We start from the raw sequence: 12,717 nt of genomic DNA on the forward strand, positions 1-12,717 counted from the left end.
AAAATCTCCTGGAGTCTCTGCAGCACCTTGACTTTTCAACTTGTAATTCCCTTGTTGAAGAAGTGTTCGTGCTTAAAATGCAGCTCTGGCGCAAGTGGGCACCAAAATAGCCCCGCCTGTGATTGTTCCTGAAATAAGCCGTTCATGATTTTCCGCTATATGAGAAAAAAAGCTGATGAAAAACCTCATACATCGGAAAAGGCAAACTGCCTGTCTAGAAATTTAATTAAGAAGGAAATAACCCTCCCTGTGTAAAGGTTGGCAGTTCCCTTCAAGATCCTCCCCATACTCCTCCTCTCTCCTCTCCAAGTACAAAAAGTACATACCAGTGAAATCCACACGTGCATATTAATGAGAAAAGGTGGTCTTCTCTAAGTAACCCAGAGGTCGCTGGCCCCTCAGAAGAGGTGAGTAGGTTAACTGGTCCATGACTGACAGTATCTCCTCTCACGGACTTCCACTGTGCGTCCCTCAACCTGCTTGTGACGGTGGCCATAATACCGTGTTAATAACGAGAGCATTCCCTCGTGTCTGAATCACACCATTTGCAATTTACAAAACTTTTGCATGTACATTTTTTTTGTATCATCCTCACAATCACCCTCGAATATAAGATAAAGTAAATGCTAATTTACTCCTTCATCAGACAAGGGAACTACCACCAGGTATAATCCAGGATGCCCAGCCACATTTTTATTGCACATCAACAATGAATGTCTTTTTAACATCAGCTACACCCTATTTCATGGGAGTATTTTCATGGTAAAACATGAGTTGTTTATCTGAGATTCAAGTTTAGCTGGACACCATGGATTTTTATTTGCTAGATACATAAACCCCAACTGAGGGTCAAAGAAGGATGTGCTAGTTCGTATTAGTCATAAGTGGCAGAGTTGCTACTAGATAATTGCCAATTGTAAGAGTTAGATGTTATCTCATTTAATCCTGACAGTATGAGGTTATTCTCCCCATTTTCCAGATAAGGGAACTGAGATGCCCAGGGAGAGAGGAACTTGCTCAAAGTCACACAGCTAGCAGTGTAGGGTGTGGTTCCGGATCCATGTTTCCAAACCCTCTGCTATATTCACCACCCCACCACGTCTGGGACCTGGAATTCTGGCTGTCTCTTGCAGAGTGCCAGGTGGTTGCATGTGTCAGGGTTTCAGGCCACAAATACTGCAGAATCCATACAGGCACTGGAAAAGGGTCATCCACAGATGCCCAGTGTACACTGGAGCATCAGGTCCCCTCAGCAGAACTGTTTCCAGGAGATTTTACACTAAAAGCATCTTCATTAAACTGCTATCACCTTACACTGAGAGAGTCAGCATCCTCAAGTGAAGTCTGACTTGACCTCAGAGCACTAAGAGACAGATTCAGGGCTCCTTAAATTATGCAGTTCCTTCAGACTCCTGAGGAAACCATGGAAGAGAAAGAGGTGTGGCAGCAGGCTTCCTCTACAGCAGAGTTGGAGAAGCCCAAAGGTCTTCAGTAAAAAACAAACAGAACAAAACAAAACCCCCCAAATCCACAGATATAATTGTTGTGTCAGAAGCCAAATTATTGTTATACATATTACCCCCTAAATGGAGAAAAAGGTGGGAAGGAAGAAACTATGCTACAATTCTTACCTCTGCACACCAAGGTAGATCTAAGAGCTTTTGTGTTTGTCTTCGAAGCCTGCTCCCTGTAAATTGCCCACAGGACAGGTATAGGATCTCTGGAGGCCCAGACAACACAGCCCAATTGTACTGTTACTTTAGCAACCCTTGTGCTTATTTATCTGTCAATATGTCTTTGAGCGTGTGAGGCATCAATTCTGAGCCTCTGTTGTGTAGGCTCTGGCATGCTTCCCAACACTCTTATTAAACCATCAGTGAGCTCTCTTTCTCTACTTCCGATGTAACTCCCGTTTTAAAATGTCACCCTGTTGATTAATTTTCTGTTCCTTTTCATGTTTGGATGACATGTGGGAAACAATTCTCCCTGGAGATCCAACTCTCCTTATTCCACGGAACCATAAGTCAAGATGGAAATGAACACACCCTCGGAATGTCCACACTAGGAAAGTGAAAGTTGCTTTAATAACCCTGTTGTGACTACCTTGTAATCGCATGACTAGTACCATAGTCATGCATTAACAAGTGAGAGAGCATTGACAGCAACGGTAAGTGGGATGTTTTATGGCTGTTTACATGAAGGATCACTATCTTCTCCCTGTCCTGTGCATAGTAAATTTGAATGTAATTTCTTCTTGGAATTTAAAATATTTACTGTAAGTATGCATAGCTAGTGAAACATTTAAAAAATTCCGCTAGTCTCCCTTTACCCCCACCCCCACCCCTCTCAAGGTTACAGTTTAGCCCTAAGGCTGGAAACAGGATACAGGAGGAAATGGTTGAGAAAAATTAAAAAATTAAAGAGAAGTCTGACCCTTCAAGGCGAGGGAGAGAGGTTGGAGGGAAAGGACATTAGACATCAATATCCTTATCTTCCTTCTCTTAAGTTTTATCCAAAAGAGGAAGCTTATTTGGTAAATTGAGGGGAATACCAAAAACTGAGGTCCTTTTGTCCAGCTCAGTGTGGGAGACCTGGTAAGGGGTCAACTCAGAGCCTGCAGGCACGGGACCTCGGGGGCTGCCATAGCACATGAACTTGGGGTAGCAACAGAGAGTTAGAGAGAAGGAGGGCTTAGTTTACTTTTCCCATGCTACCTTCTGTTACACCTGGAATAGACCCAAATTAGGGAAGCACCCAGGTACCCCTGAGATAGGATATACAAAGGTAACTGAGTGAGGGACAGTCAGCTCGCCATGGGGCGCAGTGGGGCCAGGAGGCAACGTGACTCCGAAAAAGAGTCACCCAGCCCAGATACATGGCCAGATGAACGGTAGGATGGCGACTCTCAGGGGCTGGTTGCACTGTGAGAGACGGCAGGAGGCTGACTGGGGAGGGGCAGTGGGCTCTGGTGGGGCTGAAGGAGGTAAACCAGGGGATGCAACTACCACACCGGGCGGCATCTATGCAGGAAAGAGCCAGAGCAGCCACTAGGAGGGGTAAGCCAGGGATACCCTAGGGACACAGGGACAGCATCCCTCCTTGAGCCTTGAGGACAGAACAAATTTTCGGAGTCCCACGCAGAGAAAAGAAAGGAGGGTGGGGACAGGGGAGGGCAGTCACCGAACAACTGGGCAATTTATCTGCAGATTACGTTGTCTAAGGAAACTGTTCAAATGATTCTGTTACCTTGAGATTACTAGACTGCTCTCCAATTTATGTCCCTTTCTCTCCCATGATGCAGTGGGAGCAAGGACCCATGAGGAAAATCAATACAAAAAATTAATACAAAAAATCGATACAAAGAAAAAGCAAACATGAATGTTGCAGAGTGGAGTGTTTTGTGAGTATCTGCGTGAACCTGTTACACATATCCATGTACTATGTAAATGTGACTCTTAAAGATGCTCATTTCTTTGGGAGCCTACGGTTGACCTACTCAAGGACACTGGAGCAAGAGCAGAACAGGAAACTCACAAATTCCATCTTTAGATAATATTATGATCATGTGTTGGTGATATTTGGGTTGAGCTGTGGAGTGGCCTCATTCCCTCTGGAACTGGGATGCACTGGAACCTCACCTATGTAAACCTTTAGACCCTATGTTCTGCACAATTTTTCAAGTGACAAATTTCAAGTGATGACATCCCAGTTCAAGCTAGCATACAGGAAAAGGGAGCATATTGGCTGTAGAATCCAGCTGTGGGGAGAGGAAGACTGAAAATCTCTTCCTTCATCTCTGCTCTTCTCAGCTCAGTCTTGCAAACAGGCTCTCTCATAGGGTCTCCTGGCCGTTCTAGGCTCACATCTCCCCGGCTTTGTACTTTACCCAATAACTATGCCTTAAAAGTCCAGGGGAGAATATTTTGGGGGCCCAGCATAGTTTACATAAATATACCTGTATTATTTTCCTATCACTGCTAAAACAAACTGCACAAACATAGTGGCTACAACAGTACAAAATTGCTATCTTACAGTTCTGGAGGTCAGAAGTCTGAAATGGGCCTCAGAAAGCAGAGTGCAAAAGGTGTTGAATTGAGTTCCTTTCTGGAGAATTTAGATGACTTCCTTTTTTTTTCCCCAGCTTTGCGAGACTACAGGCAATCCTTTTTTCATCTTCCTTCCCCTCAGTACCAGCACTGGTGGGCTGATTTCTCCTATGACATCACTCACTGCCTCTCTCTTCCACTTTTAATTACCTTCATGAATACATTGGGCCTACCCATACCAGGGTGATTTTGCTATTTTAAGGTCAGCTGATTAGCAACCTTAATTCTATCTGGCACCTTAATTCCCCTTTGTGTAACAAAACACATACACAGGTTCTGAGGATAAGGATGGGAGGCCATAGTCTCGCCTACCACAGCCCTCTTGAATCAACTATTTTGGCAAGAGAAGTGAGGTGCTCTGATTGGCCCAGCTTGCATCAGAGTTTATACTCTTTGATCAGCGAAGCAATTTATCTAACTAGCAGCATTGTTTGGGACCACGTGATGGGGGCAAGGAAATCAGAAAAGGTGGTTCTTCTAAAGAAAAGGGGGAGAAAAAGTGGCTACACAGACAACACCTGTCGGGTACTTCCTGAGAATTTAATTTTAGAATCCCTGCGAACCTTATCAAGAAACTGATGTCTCCAAAGCAGTAAAGTAACAAAGTAATTGAATGTTCCTAGAAGGTCACCAGAAAAGAAGAAGATTGCAGTTCTAAAAACAAGAATTATTTTAGTACCTAGGAGATCTTGATGGTAAGTTCCCTGAATATATTATCTAAAGTCTATACTGTATTATTCCCTCTTTACAGCTGTGTCTCCAAAATAACAACTCTTGTGTTACGAGTCTTAATCCAGTGGAAGGATTGCAAAGGGAGGCACATAGAAGTGGACGCCCTTCGATGAGCATGATTCCGAAGCAGAATGCGTGGGGGCTTTTGTAAACCCCACATTCCCCAGATCCTGAAAGTGTCCCCCCCAAGGAGATCATGTTCCTTTTTGTGAGACTTATGGCCACATGGACCAATTTACTGACGTGACCATGGAGTATTCTTTTGTGGCACAGTCAGGAAAGGACGACTGAGGGCAACCGAGGCGGGCAATGCCTTGAAGAGGATTTCCTGAGGAAATCGGTCATTAAGCAATTGTGCTACAAATGCAAGTATTCAATATTTCATAGCACAAAAAAATATTTCAGAGGACAGTATTCCATAGCGGAAGAGCAATGCAGGTGAAAAGCTAGGTACAAAGCAAGTATGAATTTCCTAGATGACATTTTAAAAAGTGTGTGACACAATTAGGGATGAAGCTGACATTGAGAATGGCAGCATTTTTTATTGCATGCGGAAATCGAGGATTTATCCCACCCACCTGACCTATTGTACTTAATCTTTCTCTACAGGTTTTCCAAATGCTTTCTCATACATTAATCCATTCGTGTTTTATAACAATCCTTTGAGGGAAGCAGAGCAATTATGATTGTCCCTCGGTTACAGATTTGTCTTTTCGTAGTACCTTGTGCATACTGTTAATGAGTCTATTTCTATTGTACTCTGACATAATTATTTTTGCTTTTTTCTGTCCTTCCTTCTTTCCCTTGTTGCTAGCTTTCTTGATTGTTTTCTTGCATTCTTCCTTTCTAAAATCTGCTTCCTTGCCAAAGTAACTGGAAGATATCTCCAGTGCCTGCTATGTTTCTTGGACAGCAACTTCAATACATACTTAGTGGGAACTCACTTCATGCTCATTGCATGAATGTTCAACAATCATGCATGAGTGACTAGAGAAATGATGAAACATGGGGCAATAGGAAAGTGTTACCATATATGATCTAAGCATACTATGTAGTAAAACAACAACCTTAAACTAAATCCAGAGAAAGTAGAAGAAATAAATCAATAATAATAAAAGCATAAATTAGATTAAATGAAGAACAAAAACAGATAATATATTCAAACACTATTCTCAGCAGACACCAAGAAAACAGACAACCCCGTTGTCTGCATATCAAATGAAAAATAAAAAAGTAAAATCAGGCAACAGTATGAAAAATAATAAATAAAAGACTCTATAGATACGGAGGAACTTTAAAATAATTATATAGGATATTATATAGTCCTTCATGCCAAAAATAGAAATCATAGAAACAATAGTTTATAAGAAAATATAGAGTATCAAGTTTCTGTCAAGAAAAGAAAAACCTGAATATACCATTAATCACTGAAGAAACTGAAATTCTTGTCAGATCTCTTTTCCTAGAAGTGACTCCAGTCTTTTGAAGATGAATTCTATAGACCCTTGACATAAGGATTTTTATTATAGAAGGTGTCCCAAGGCACAAAAAGATGTGGACAACTTTCTAACTCATTAAATAATGTTAGTATGACAAAATTAACAAAACTGTGTAAAGATCACACACACCCAAAAGCACCCAAGCTCACTCAATTACAAAGAAAGAAAACTATTCTCACAACATCTATTATAAACAGAGCAAATATTGATGAATATAATCTAGCAGTGAGTTGAAGGAATCATGACCAAACAGGGTATATTTCAGACATACAAAGATGGTGCAACTTTGAGAAACGATTACTATATGTAACCATAATAAACAAAAGTGAAAATCAAATGAACACTTCTATAACAGTAATACTAAAAGTTATTATAATAATAATAACTCATTGAGCACTATATACAGGCACTATTTTAAGCTTTTTAACATTCATGAGCTCATTTAATCTCTAAATGGAGTAGATCCTATTGTTTATTCCTTGTTTCATATGAAAAATTAACACACAGGAAAGTTGAGTGGTGGAGAGGTGGAGCACATGCAGAATTCTGGTTCTGCAACTTGCTTTCTGAACTACTACATTATGACACCCCCATATAAAAGACATTTCATGATTTAAATGAAAAGAAAACAAGTAATAACAACAGCATTACATAAGCTAAAATAGAAAAAAATCTGAAGTATGGCATCTGTCAGAAATGTTAATCCATATCAAACTTAATGCAGAAATACTAGAATCATTCCCATCAAAATCCACATAAAAGACAGGGCAGTTAACTATCAATGCTGTCATTCAGCACAATATTAAGGATTCCAGTTAGTGTGGCAAAATGAGAAAGACATGAGAGACATACATATTTAAATAGAAAATAATAATATAGAAGGGTCAGAATTTAGAGACACTGATTATTTAAATGGAAGCTTTAAAAAAGAATAGAAAAACATGCAGTAAGTATAATACATTTTATAAGATTATGACCAGATAAAGGAATAATCAATAAGAAAATATAAAAGAAATAAAGCATGTCATTCATAATAGTAATAAAACCAAAATTTACCTAGGAATAGCATTACCTAGAAATAAGTAGTACTTATGTGAAAAAACAAAATAAAATACCAGATAAAGTTGCCAGATAAAATAAAAGAATACCTAATAAAATGGTGAGTGCATAGGTATATCAGAAAAATTCAATACTGTAAGATACACACTTTTCTAAATGTATCTATAAGTTTAATATAATTCATATAAAAAGTGCAGTTCGAGACTCAATGGCACTTGACAAGTTGACTCGAAGAAAACATATATAGTTAAGGGAGTTTAGAAAACAAGAACATTAATGGAACCTTTATTAGACTGCAAATCATACTGCAAACTTACAATAATTAAAACAAATTATTTGCAAACTAATAGAAAAATTTATCAGTAGAAGAGAAAATATAGAAACAGATGTATGTGTATCTGAAAATTTATTTATAATAAAATTTACATTTAAAATTAGTGACAGAAAAGAAAACATTTAATAAATTTTGAATTAGATGAATTAGATGACTAACCCTTAAGAAAAAATATAAAAATAAACCTCCACTTCACAGCAGAGGAAAACATTTTAGGGTTACCAGAGAGGTACAAGCATTTGGAACTATAAAAAATATTATAATAAAATTCTGGACAATAATTTTATAATCTTGGGGTGTATATGACCAGAAACCTTAGGAGACTATCGTATTGATGACATAAAGATAACACATTATTGGGGTAAAAAAAAGAGACCATAAACAAAGAGCAAGTGCCAATTGAGGAATTTAATGTATTTAATCCATTATTACTATTCAGAATATATGAAGACCTATTACAGATCATTAAAAAGTAACATAACTCTGATAAGACTCATTACATTGAACTGAAATAACATGGTTTTCTCTTGTCATTTAATTATAAAATATCTGAAGATATTATATTTTTAAAAGATCAAAACAACTAGAATAACACATATGTAAGAGTCTCCTTTTGCCTTTCCCGGACTCTCAGTTCCCACTGTTTACCTACTCCCCTCCAGAAATACCAATCTTCTAAAATTTAATGTGCATCCTTCCAATTCCTCCCTTGATAAATTTGCATAAATGTTTATATGTATATGATCATTTTTGCATGTAAACATACATATATTGCTTGTTGAATTTTGTTTTGTCCCCTCCACTTGACATGTTTTGGAGGACTTTCTCTGCCAAGTGTTTACAAGGGATACCTAGAGTCCCAAAGCACAGATAAAATAAGATTTAGATAATTATTTACCCTCTTGATGGACATGGAGATTATTTCCTGTGTTGCACTGTTACTAACAAATTTACTTTGAAAATACTCATGCATAAATCTTTTTGCACCCATGATAGTAATTCTTCAGAATGAATTTCTACTAAGTGAGTTTTCTGGGTCAATTTACATTTGACAGTGCAAAATTTCCTCCCAAATCCTCTTGACAATATATGAGCATGTATCTTTGCCAACATTTGTTTATTAATATTTTGGTAATTGTTGACAAAATGAAGGACAAAAATTGATAATTTGTTTGTACTTGGTGTGGTCTGGTAACTAGTGTTTCATAAACATTGTTTAATGAATTGTTATTTTGCTCTTTCAAATGTTTATTATCCTTTTTTTCCTGTAAATTCACTGTTCATGCTTTGCCCATTTTTCTTAGTAATTTCTTATTGATTTGTAAGAACTCTTTGTATACTAGAATATTAGTGTTTTACCTCACATCACTACAAATATTTTCTCACAGTAAATTTTCAAAGACAAGAGTTTATTAGTCGATGATTAGAGTACACTTTAGGCATGAAGAAATTTCAACTGCTTCATTTAATCAGATATTAGGTAACCAGTTTCATTCTAATCAAGTCAGGAAAAGGTTTTATATGTACAGACAGCCTTACCCAAATTTGAATGCAGGAGAGTTCCTTCAGGCAATTTGAACTAAGGCTCAGAGTCTTGTGAGGTAGGAGAGCAGGGCAGATGATTGCCCACACATACAGTGAGAAGTCTGAACAATTTGACAAACTCAAAAAGAATAAATATCATCTGTCTGCCATATTCTTTATTTCTTTCAATAAAATCAAAGTATGTGTGTGTATGTGTGATTTTAGGGGAGGAAAGTTTTGTTGAGCTGAAAATGGGAAGGGAGCATAGGAAGGAGATTAAAGCAAGGTATTCAGGAGTTTGCTGTGAACACCTGAAGGATCGATTATATATGGCATTGGCAGTTGCCCAAAAGTGTCCACATGTGTCTGAACCCTCAAAGGTAACATTTTGAGAAGTATAAGGTCAATACATTCTTGTATATGATATTACATGACTTGCCCAAGTCCAAAAGCTGGTGAAGGAGATGCCTCTTCTCTTTCCCTTCTCTCTAGTCTCTCATATGCCAATAAAGGTAACTGCTTAACTATTAGTATGTCTTTTATATTCAAGGAAACTTTAGCTTATCAGATTAGTTAAGTGATAACTGACAGTGATCAATTAAGCATAAGAATATTACACAGATTTATTTTTCACCCATTCAAAAGGACATTACAAGAAAGTAAAACTACAGGCCACTATCATTGATGAATATAGATGCAAAAATTCTGAACAAAATTCTAGCAAACTCAATCCAGCAGCACATGAAAAGGATCATACATCATGATCAAGTGGGATTGATCCTTGGCGTACAAGGATGGTTCAACATATGCAAATCAATGAACATGACATGCCACATTAATAGAATGGCAGATAAAAATCATATAATCCTCTCAACAGATGCAGAAAAAAGGCATTTGACAACTTCAACACCCTTTCATGATAAAAGCTCTTAACAAATTGGGTATAGAAGTAATATACCCCAAAATTCTAGTGTATATATGACAAACCCATAGCTAACATATTTAATGGTGGAAAGCTGAAAGCTTTTCTTCTTACATCAGGGATAAGACTTGGGTGTTCGTTCTCATCACTACTACTTAACACAGTACTGGAATTCCAAGCCAGACCACTTAGGCAAGAAAAAGAAAATAAAAGACATCCAAATCATAATGGAAGAAGTAAAACTGCCTGTTTGCAGATACCATGATCTTATATGTAGAAAATCCTAAAGATTCCACCTCAAAACTGTTCGAATAAACAGATTCAGTAAAGTTGAAGGTAACAAAATCACCATACAAAAACCCATTGCAGTTCAATACACTAACAGATAAAACAATGAAATATCTGAAAGAGAAATAAAGAAAACCATTCCATTTCCAATAGCACTAAAAGTAATAAAATACTTAGGAATAAATTTAACCAAGATGGTGAAAGACTGGTACACTGGTAACTATGACACTGATGGAAGAAATTGAAGGAGACATATAAATACATGGAAAATTTTTTTTTACTTATGGATTGGAATAATTAATGTTGTTAAAATGCCCATACTACTCACAACCATCTCTAGATTCAGTGCAATCCCTATAAAAATTGCAATGGCATTTTTCACAGAAATAGAAAAACTAATCTAAAAATTCTCATGAAGCCACAAAATACCTAGAAAAATCAAAGCAATCTTTTGGAAAAAAATCAAAGCCAGAAGCATCATACTTGCTGATTTCAAACTATACCAGTCAACAGTAGTTATCAAAAAAATATGGTACTGGCACGAGACACACACACACACACACACACACACACACACACACACACACACACACTCACACACTTGTGGAAGAAAACAGAGAGTATAAAAATAAATATATATGTTCAATTAATGTTTGACAAGGAAACCAAGAATATTCAATGGGAAAAAGATAATTTCTTCAATAAATGATGCTAGAAAAGTCAAATATTTAGATGCAAAAGAATGAAATTGGGCCCTATCTTACATCACTCACAAACATTAACTTGAAAGGGACTAGAGACTTGAATGTAAGACCTGAAACTGTAAAACTCCTAGAAAAAAAAGGAGGGAAAAAGCTTCTTGACATTGGCAATGATTTTTTTGGATATAACACAAAACGCAAGCAACAAAAGCAAAAATAAACAAATAGGACAACATCAAATTAAAAAGTATTTGCATAGTGAAAAATTGACAAAATGAAGAGACAAACTAAGAAACAGGAGAAAATATTTGCAAACCAAATATACCACAAGGGCTAATACCCAAAATACATAAGGAACTCAAACAACTCAATAGAGGGAACAAAGAAAGCAGATAAATTGAAGAGACATGTTTTCAAAGAAGACACACAGATGGCCAACAGATATGTGCAAAGATACTTGACATCGCTTATCATCAAGAAAATGCAAATCAAAATCACAATGAAATATCACCTCATGCCTCTTAAAATGGCTATTATCAAAAAGATAAGAGATATAAAGTGTAGGGGAGGAGGTAGATAAAAGGGGATCTTCATGCACTGTTGGCGGGAATGTAAATTGATGCAGCCACTATAAGAAACAGTGTGGAGATCCCTCAAAAAAATATAAACAGAAATGCTCTGATCCAGTACTTCTGGGTATTTATTTGAAAGTATATAAGAAAGTGGCAGGTACCACATCTGGGTATATATCTGAAAGAAATGAAATCATTATCTCAAAGAGGTATCTGCATCCCCATGTTCATTGCACTATATTTCATACTGGTGAAGACATGGAAACAACCTAAATGCATTTTGAAAGATACATGGATAAAGAAGATGAGGTACACACACACACACACACATACACACACACACACACACACCTGGGGAATATTATTCACCCATAAAAAAGAAAGAAATCCTGTTATTTGTGATGACATGGGTGGACCCCGAGGACATTATGCTAAGTGAAATAAGTCAGACAGAGTAAGACAAATTCTCTATGATCTCTTTTATACATGAAATCTAAAATTATTTTTTAAAAAGCCAAATTCATAGGAGCAAACAGATAGAATGGTGGGTTGTTAGGAACTGGTGGGAGAGGAAGATGGCAAGATGTTGGTCAAAGAGTCATAATTCCAATTGTAAGATGAGTAAGTTCTGGTAATGAAATACTCAGCATGGTAACTATAGCTAATAATACTGTACTATATCCTTAAAAGCTGCTAAGAGAGTATATCTTTAAGTGTTCTCACCATACACACACAAAATTTATAATTATGTGAGGTAAAGGATGTGTTAACTAACCTTATTTTCATAATCATTTCACAATACATACATGTTTCAAATCATCACAGTGTATATCTTAAACTTATATGTGTTATATATCAATTTTATTTCTATAACATGGGAAATTAATAGTGCTGAAGAAAGCTAAAAAAATATAAAAGTAAAAACTATTAATCACATCAGCAGACTAAGAAAGAAAAAAATCACAGGCTTATACTGATAG

The sequence above is a fragment of the Manis pentadactyla genome, chromosome 18 (assembly GCF_030020395.1).
Source record: "Manis pentadactyla isolate mManPen7 chromosome 18, mManPen7.hap1, whole genome shotgun sequence".
Classification (NCBI taxonomy): domain Eukaryota; kingdom Metazoa; phylum Chordata; class Mammalia; order Pholidota; family Manidae; genus Manis; species Manis pentadactyla.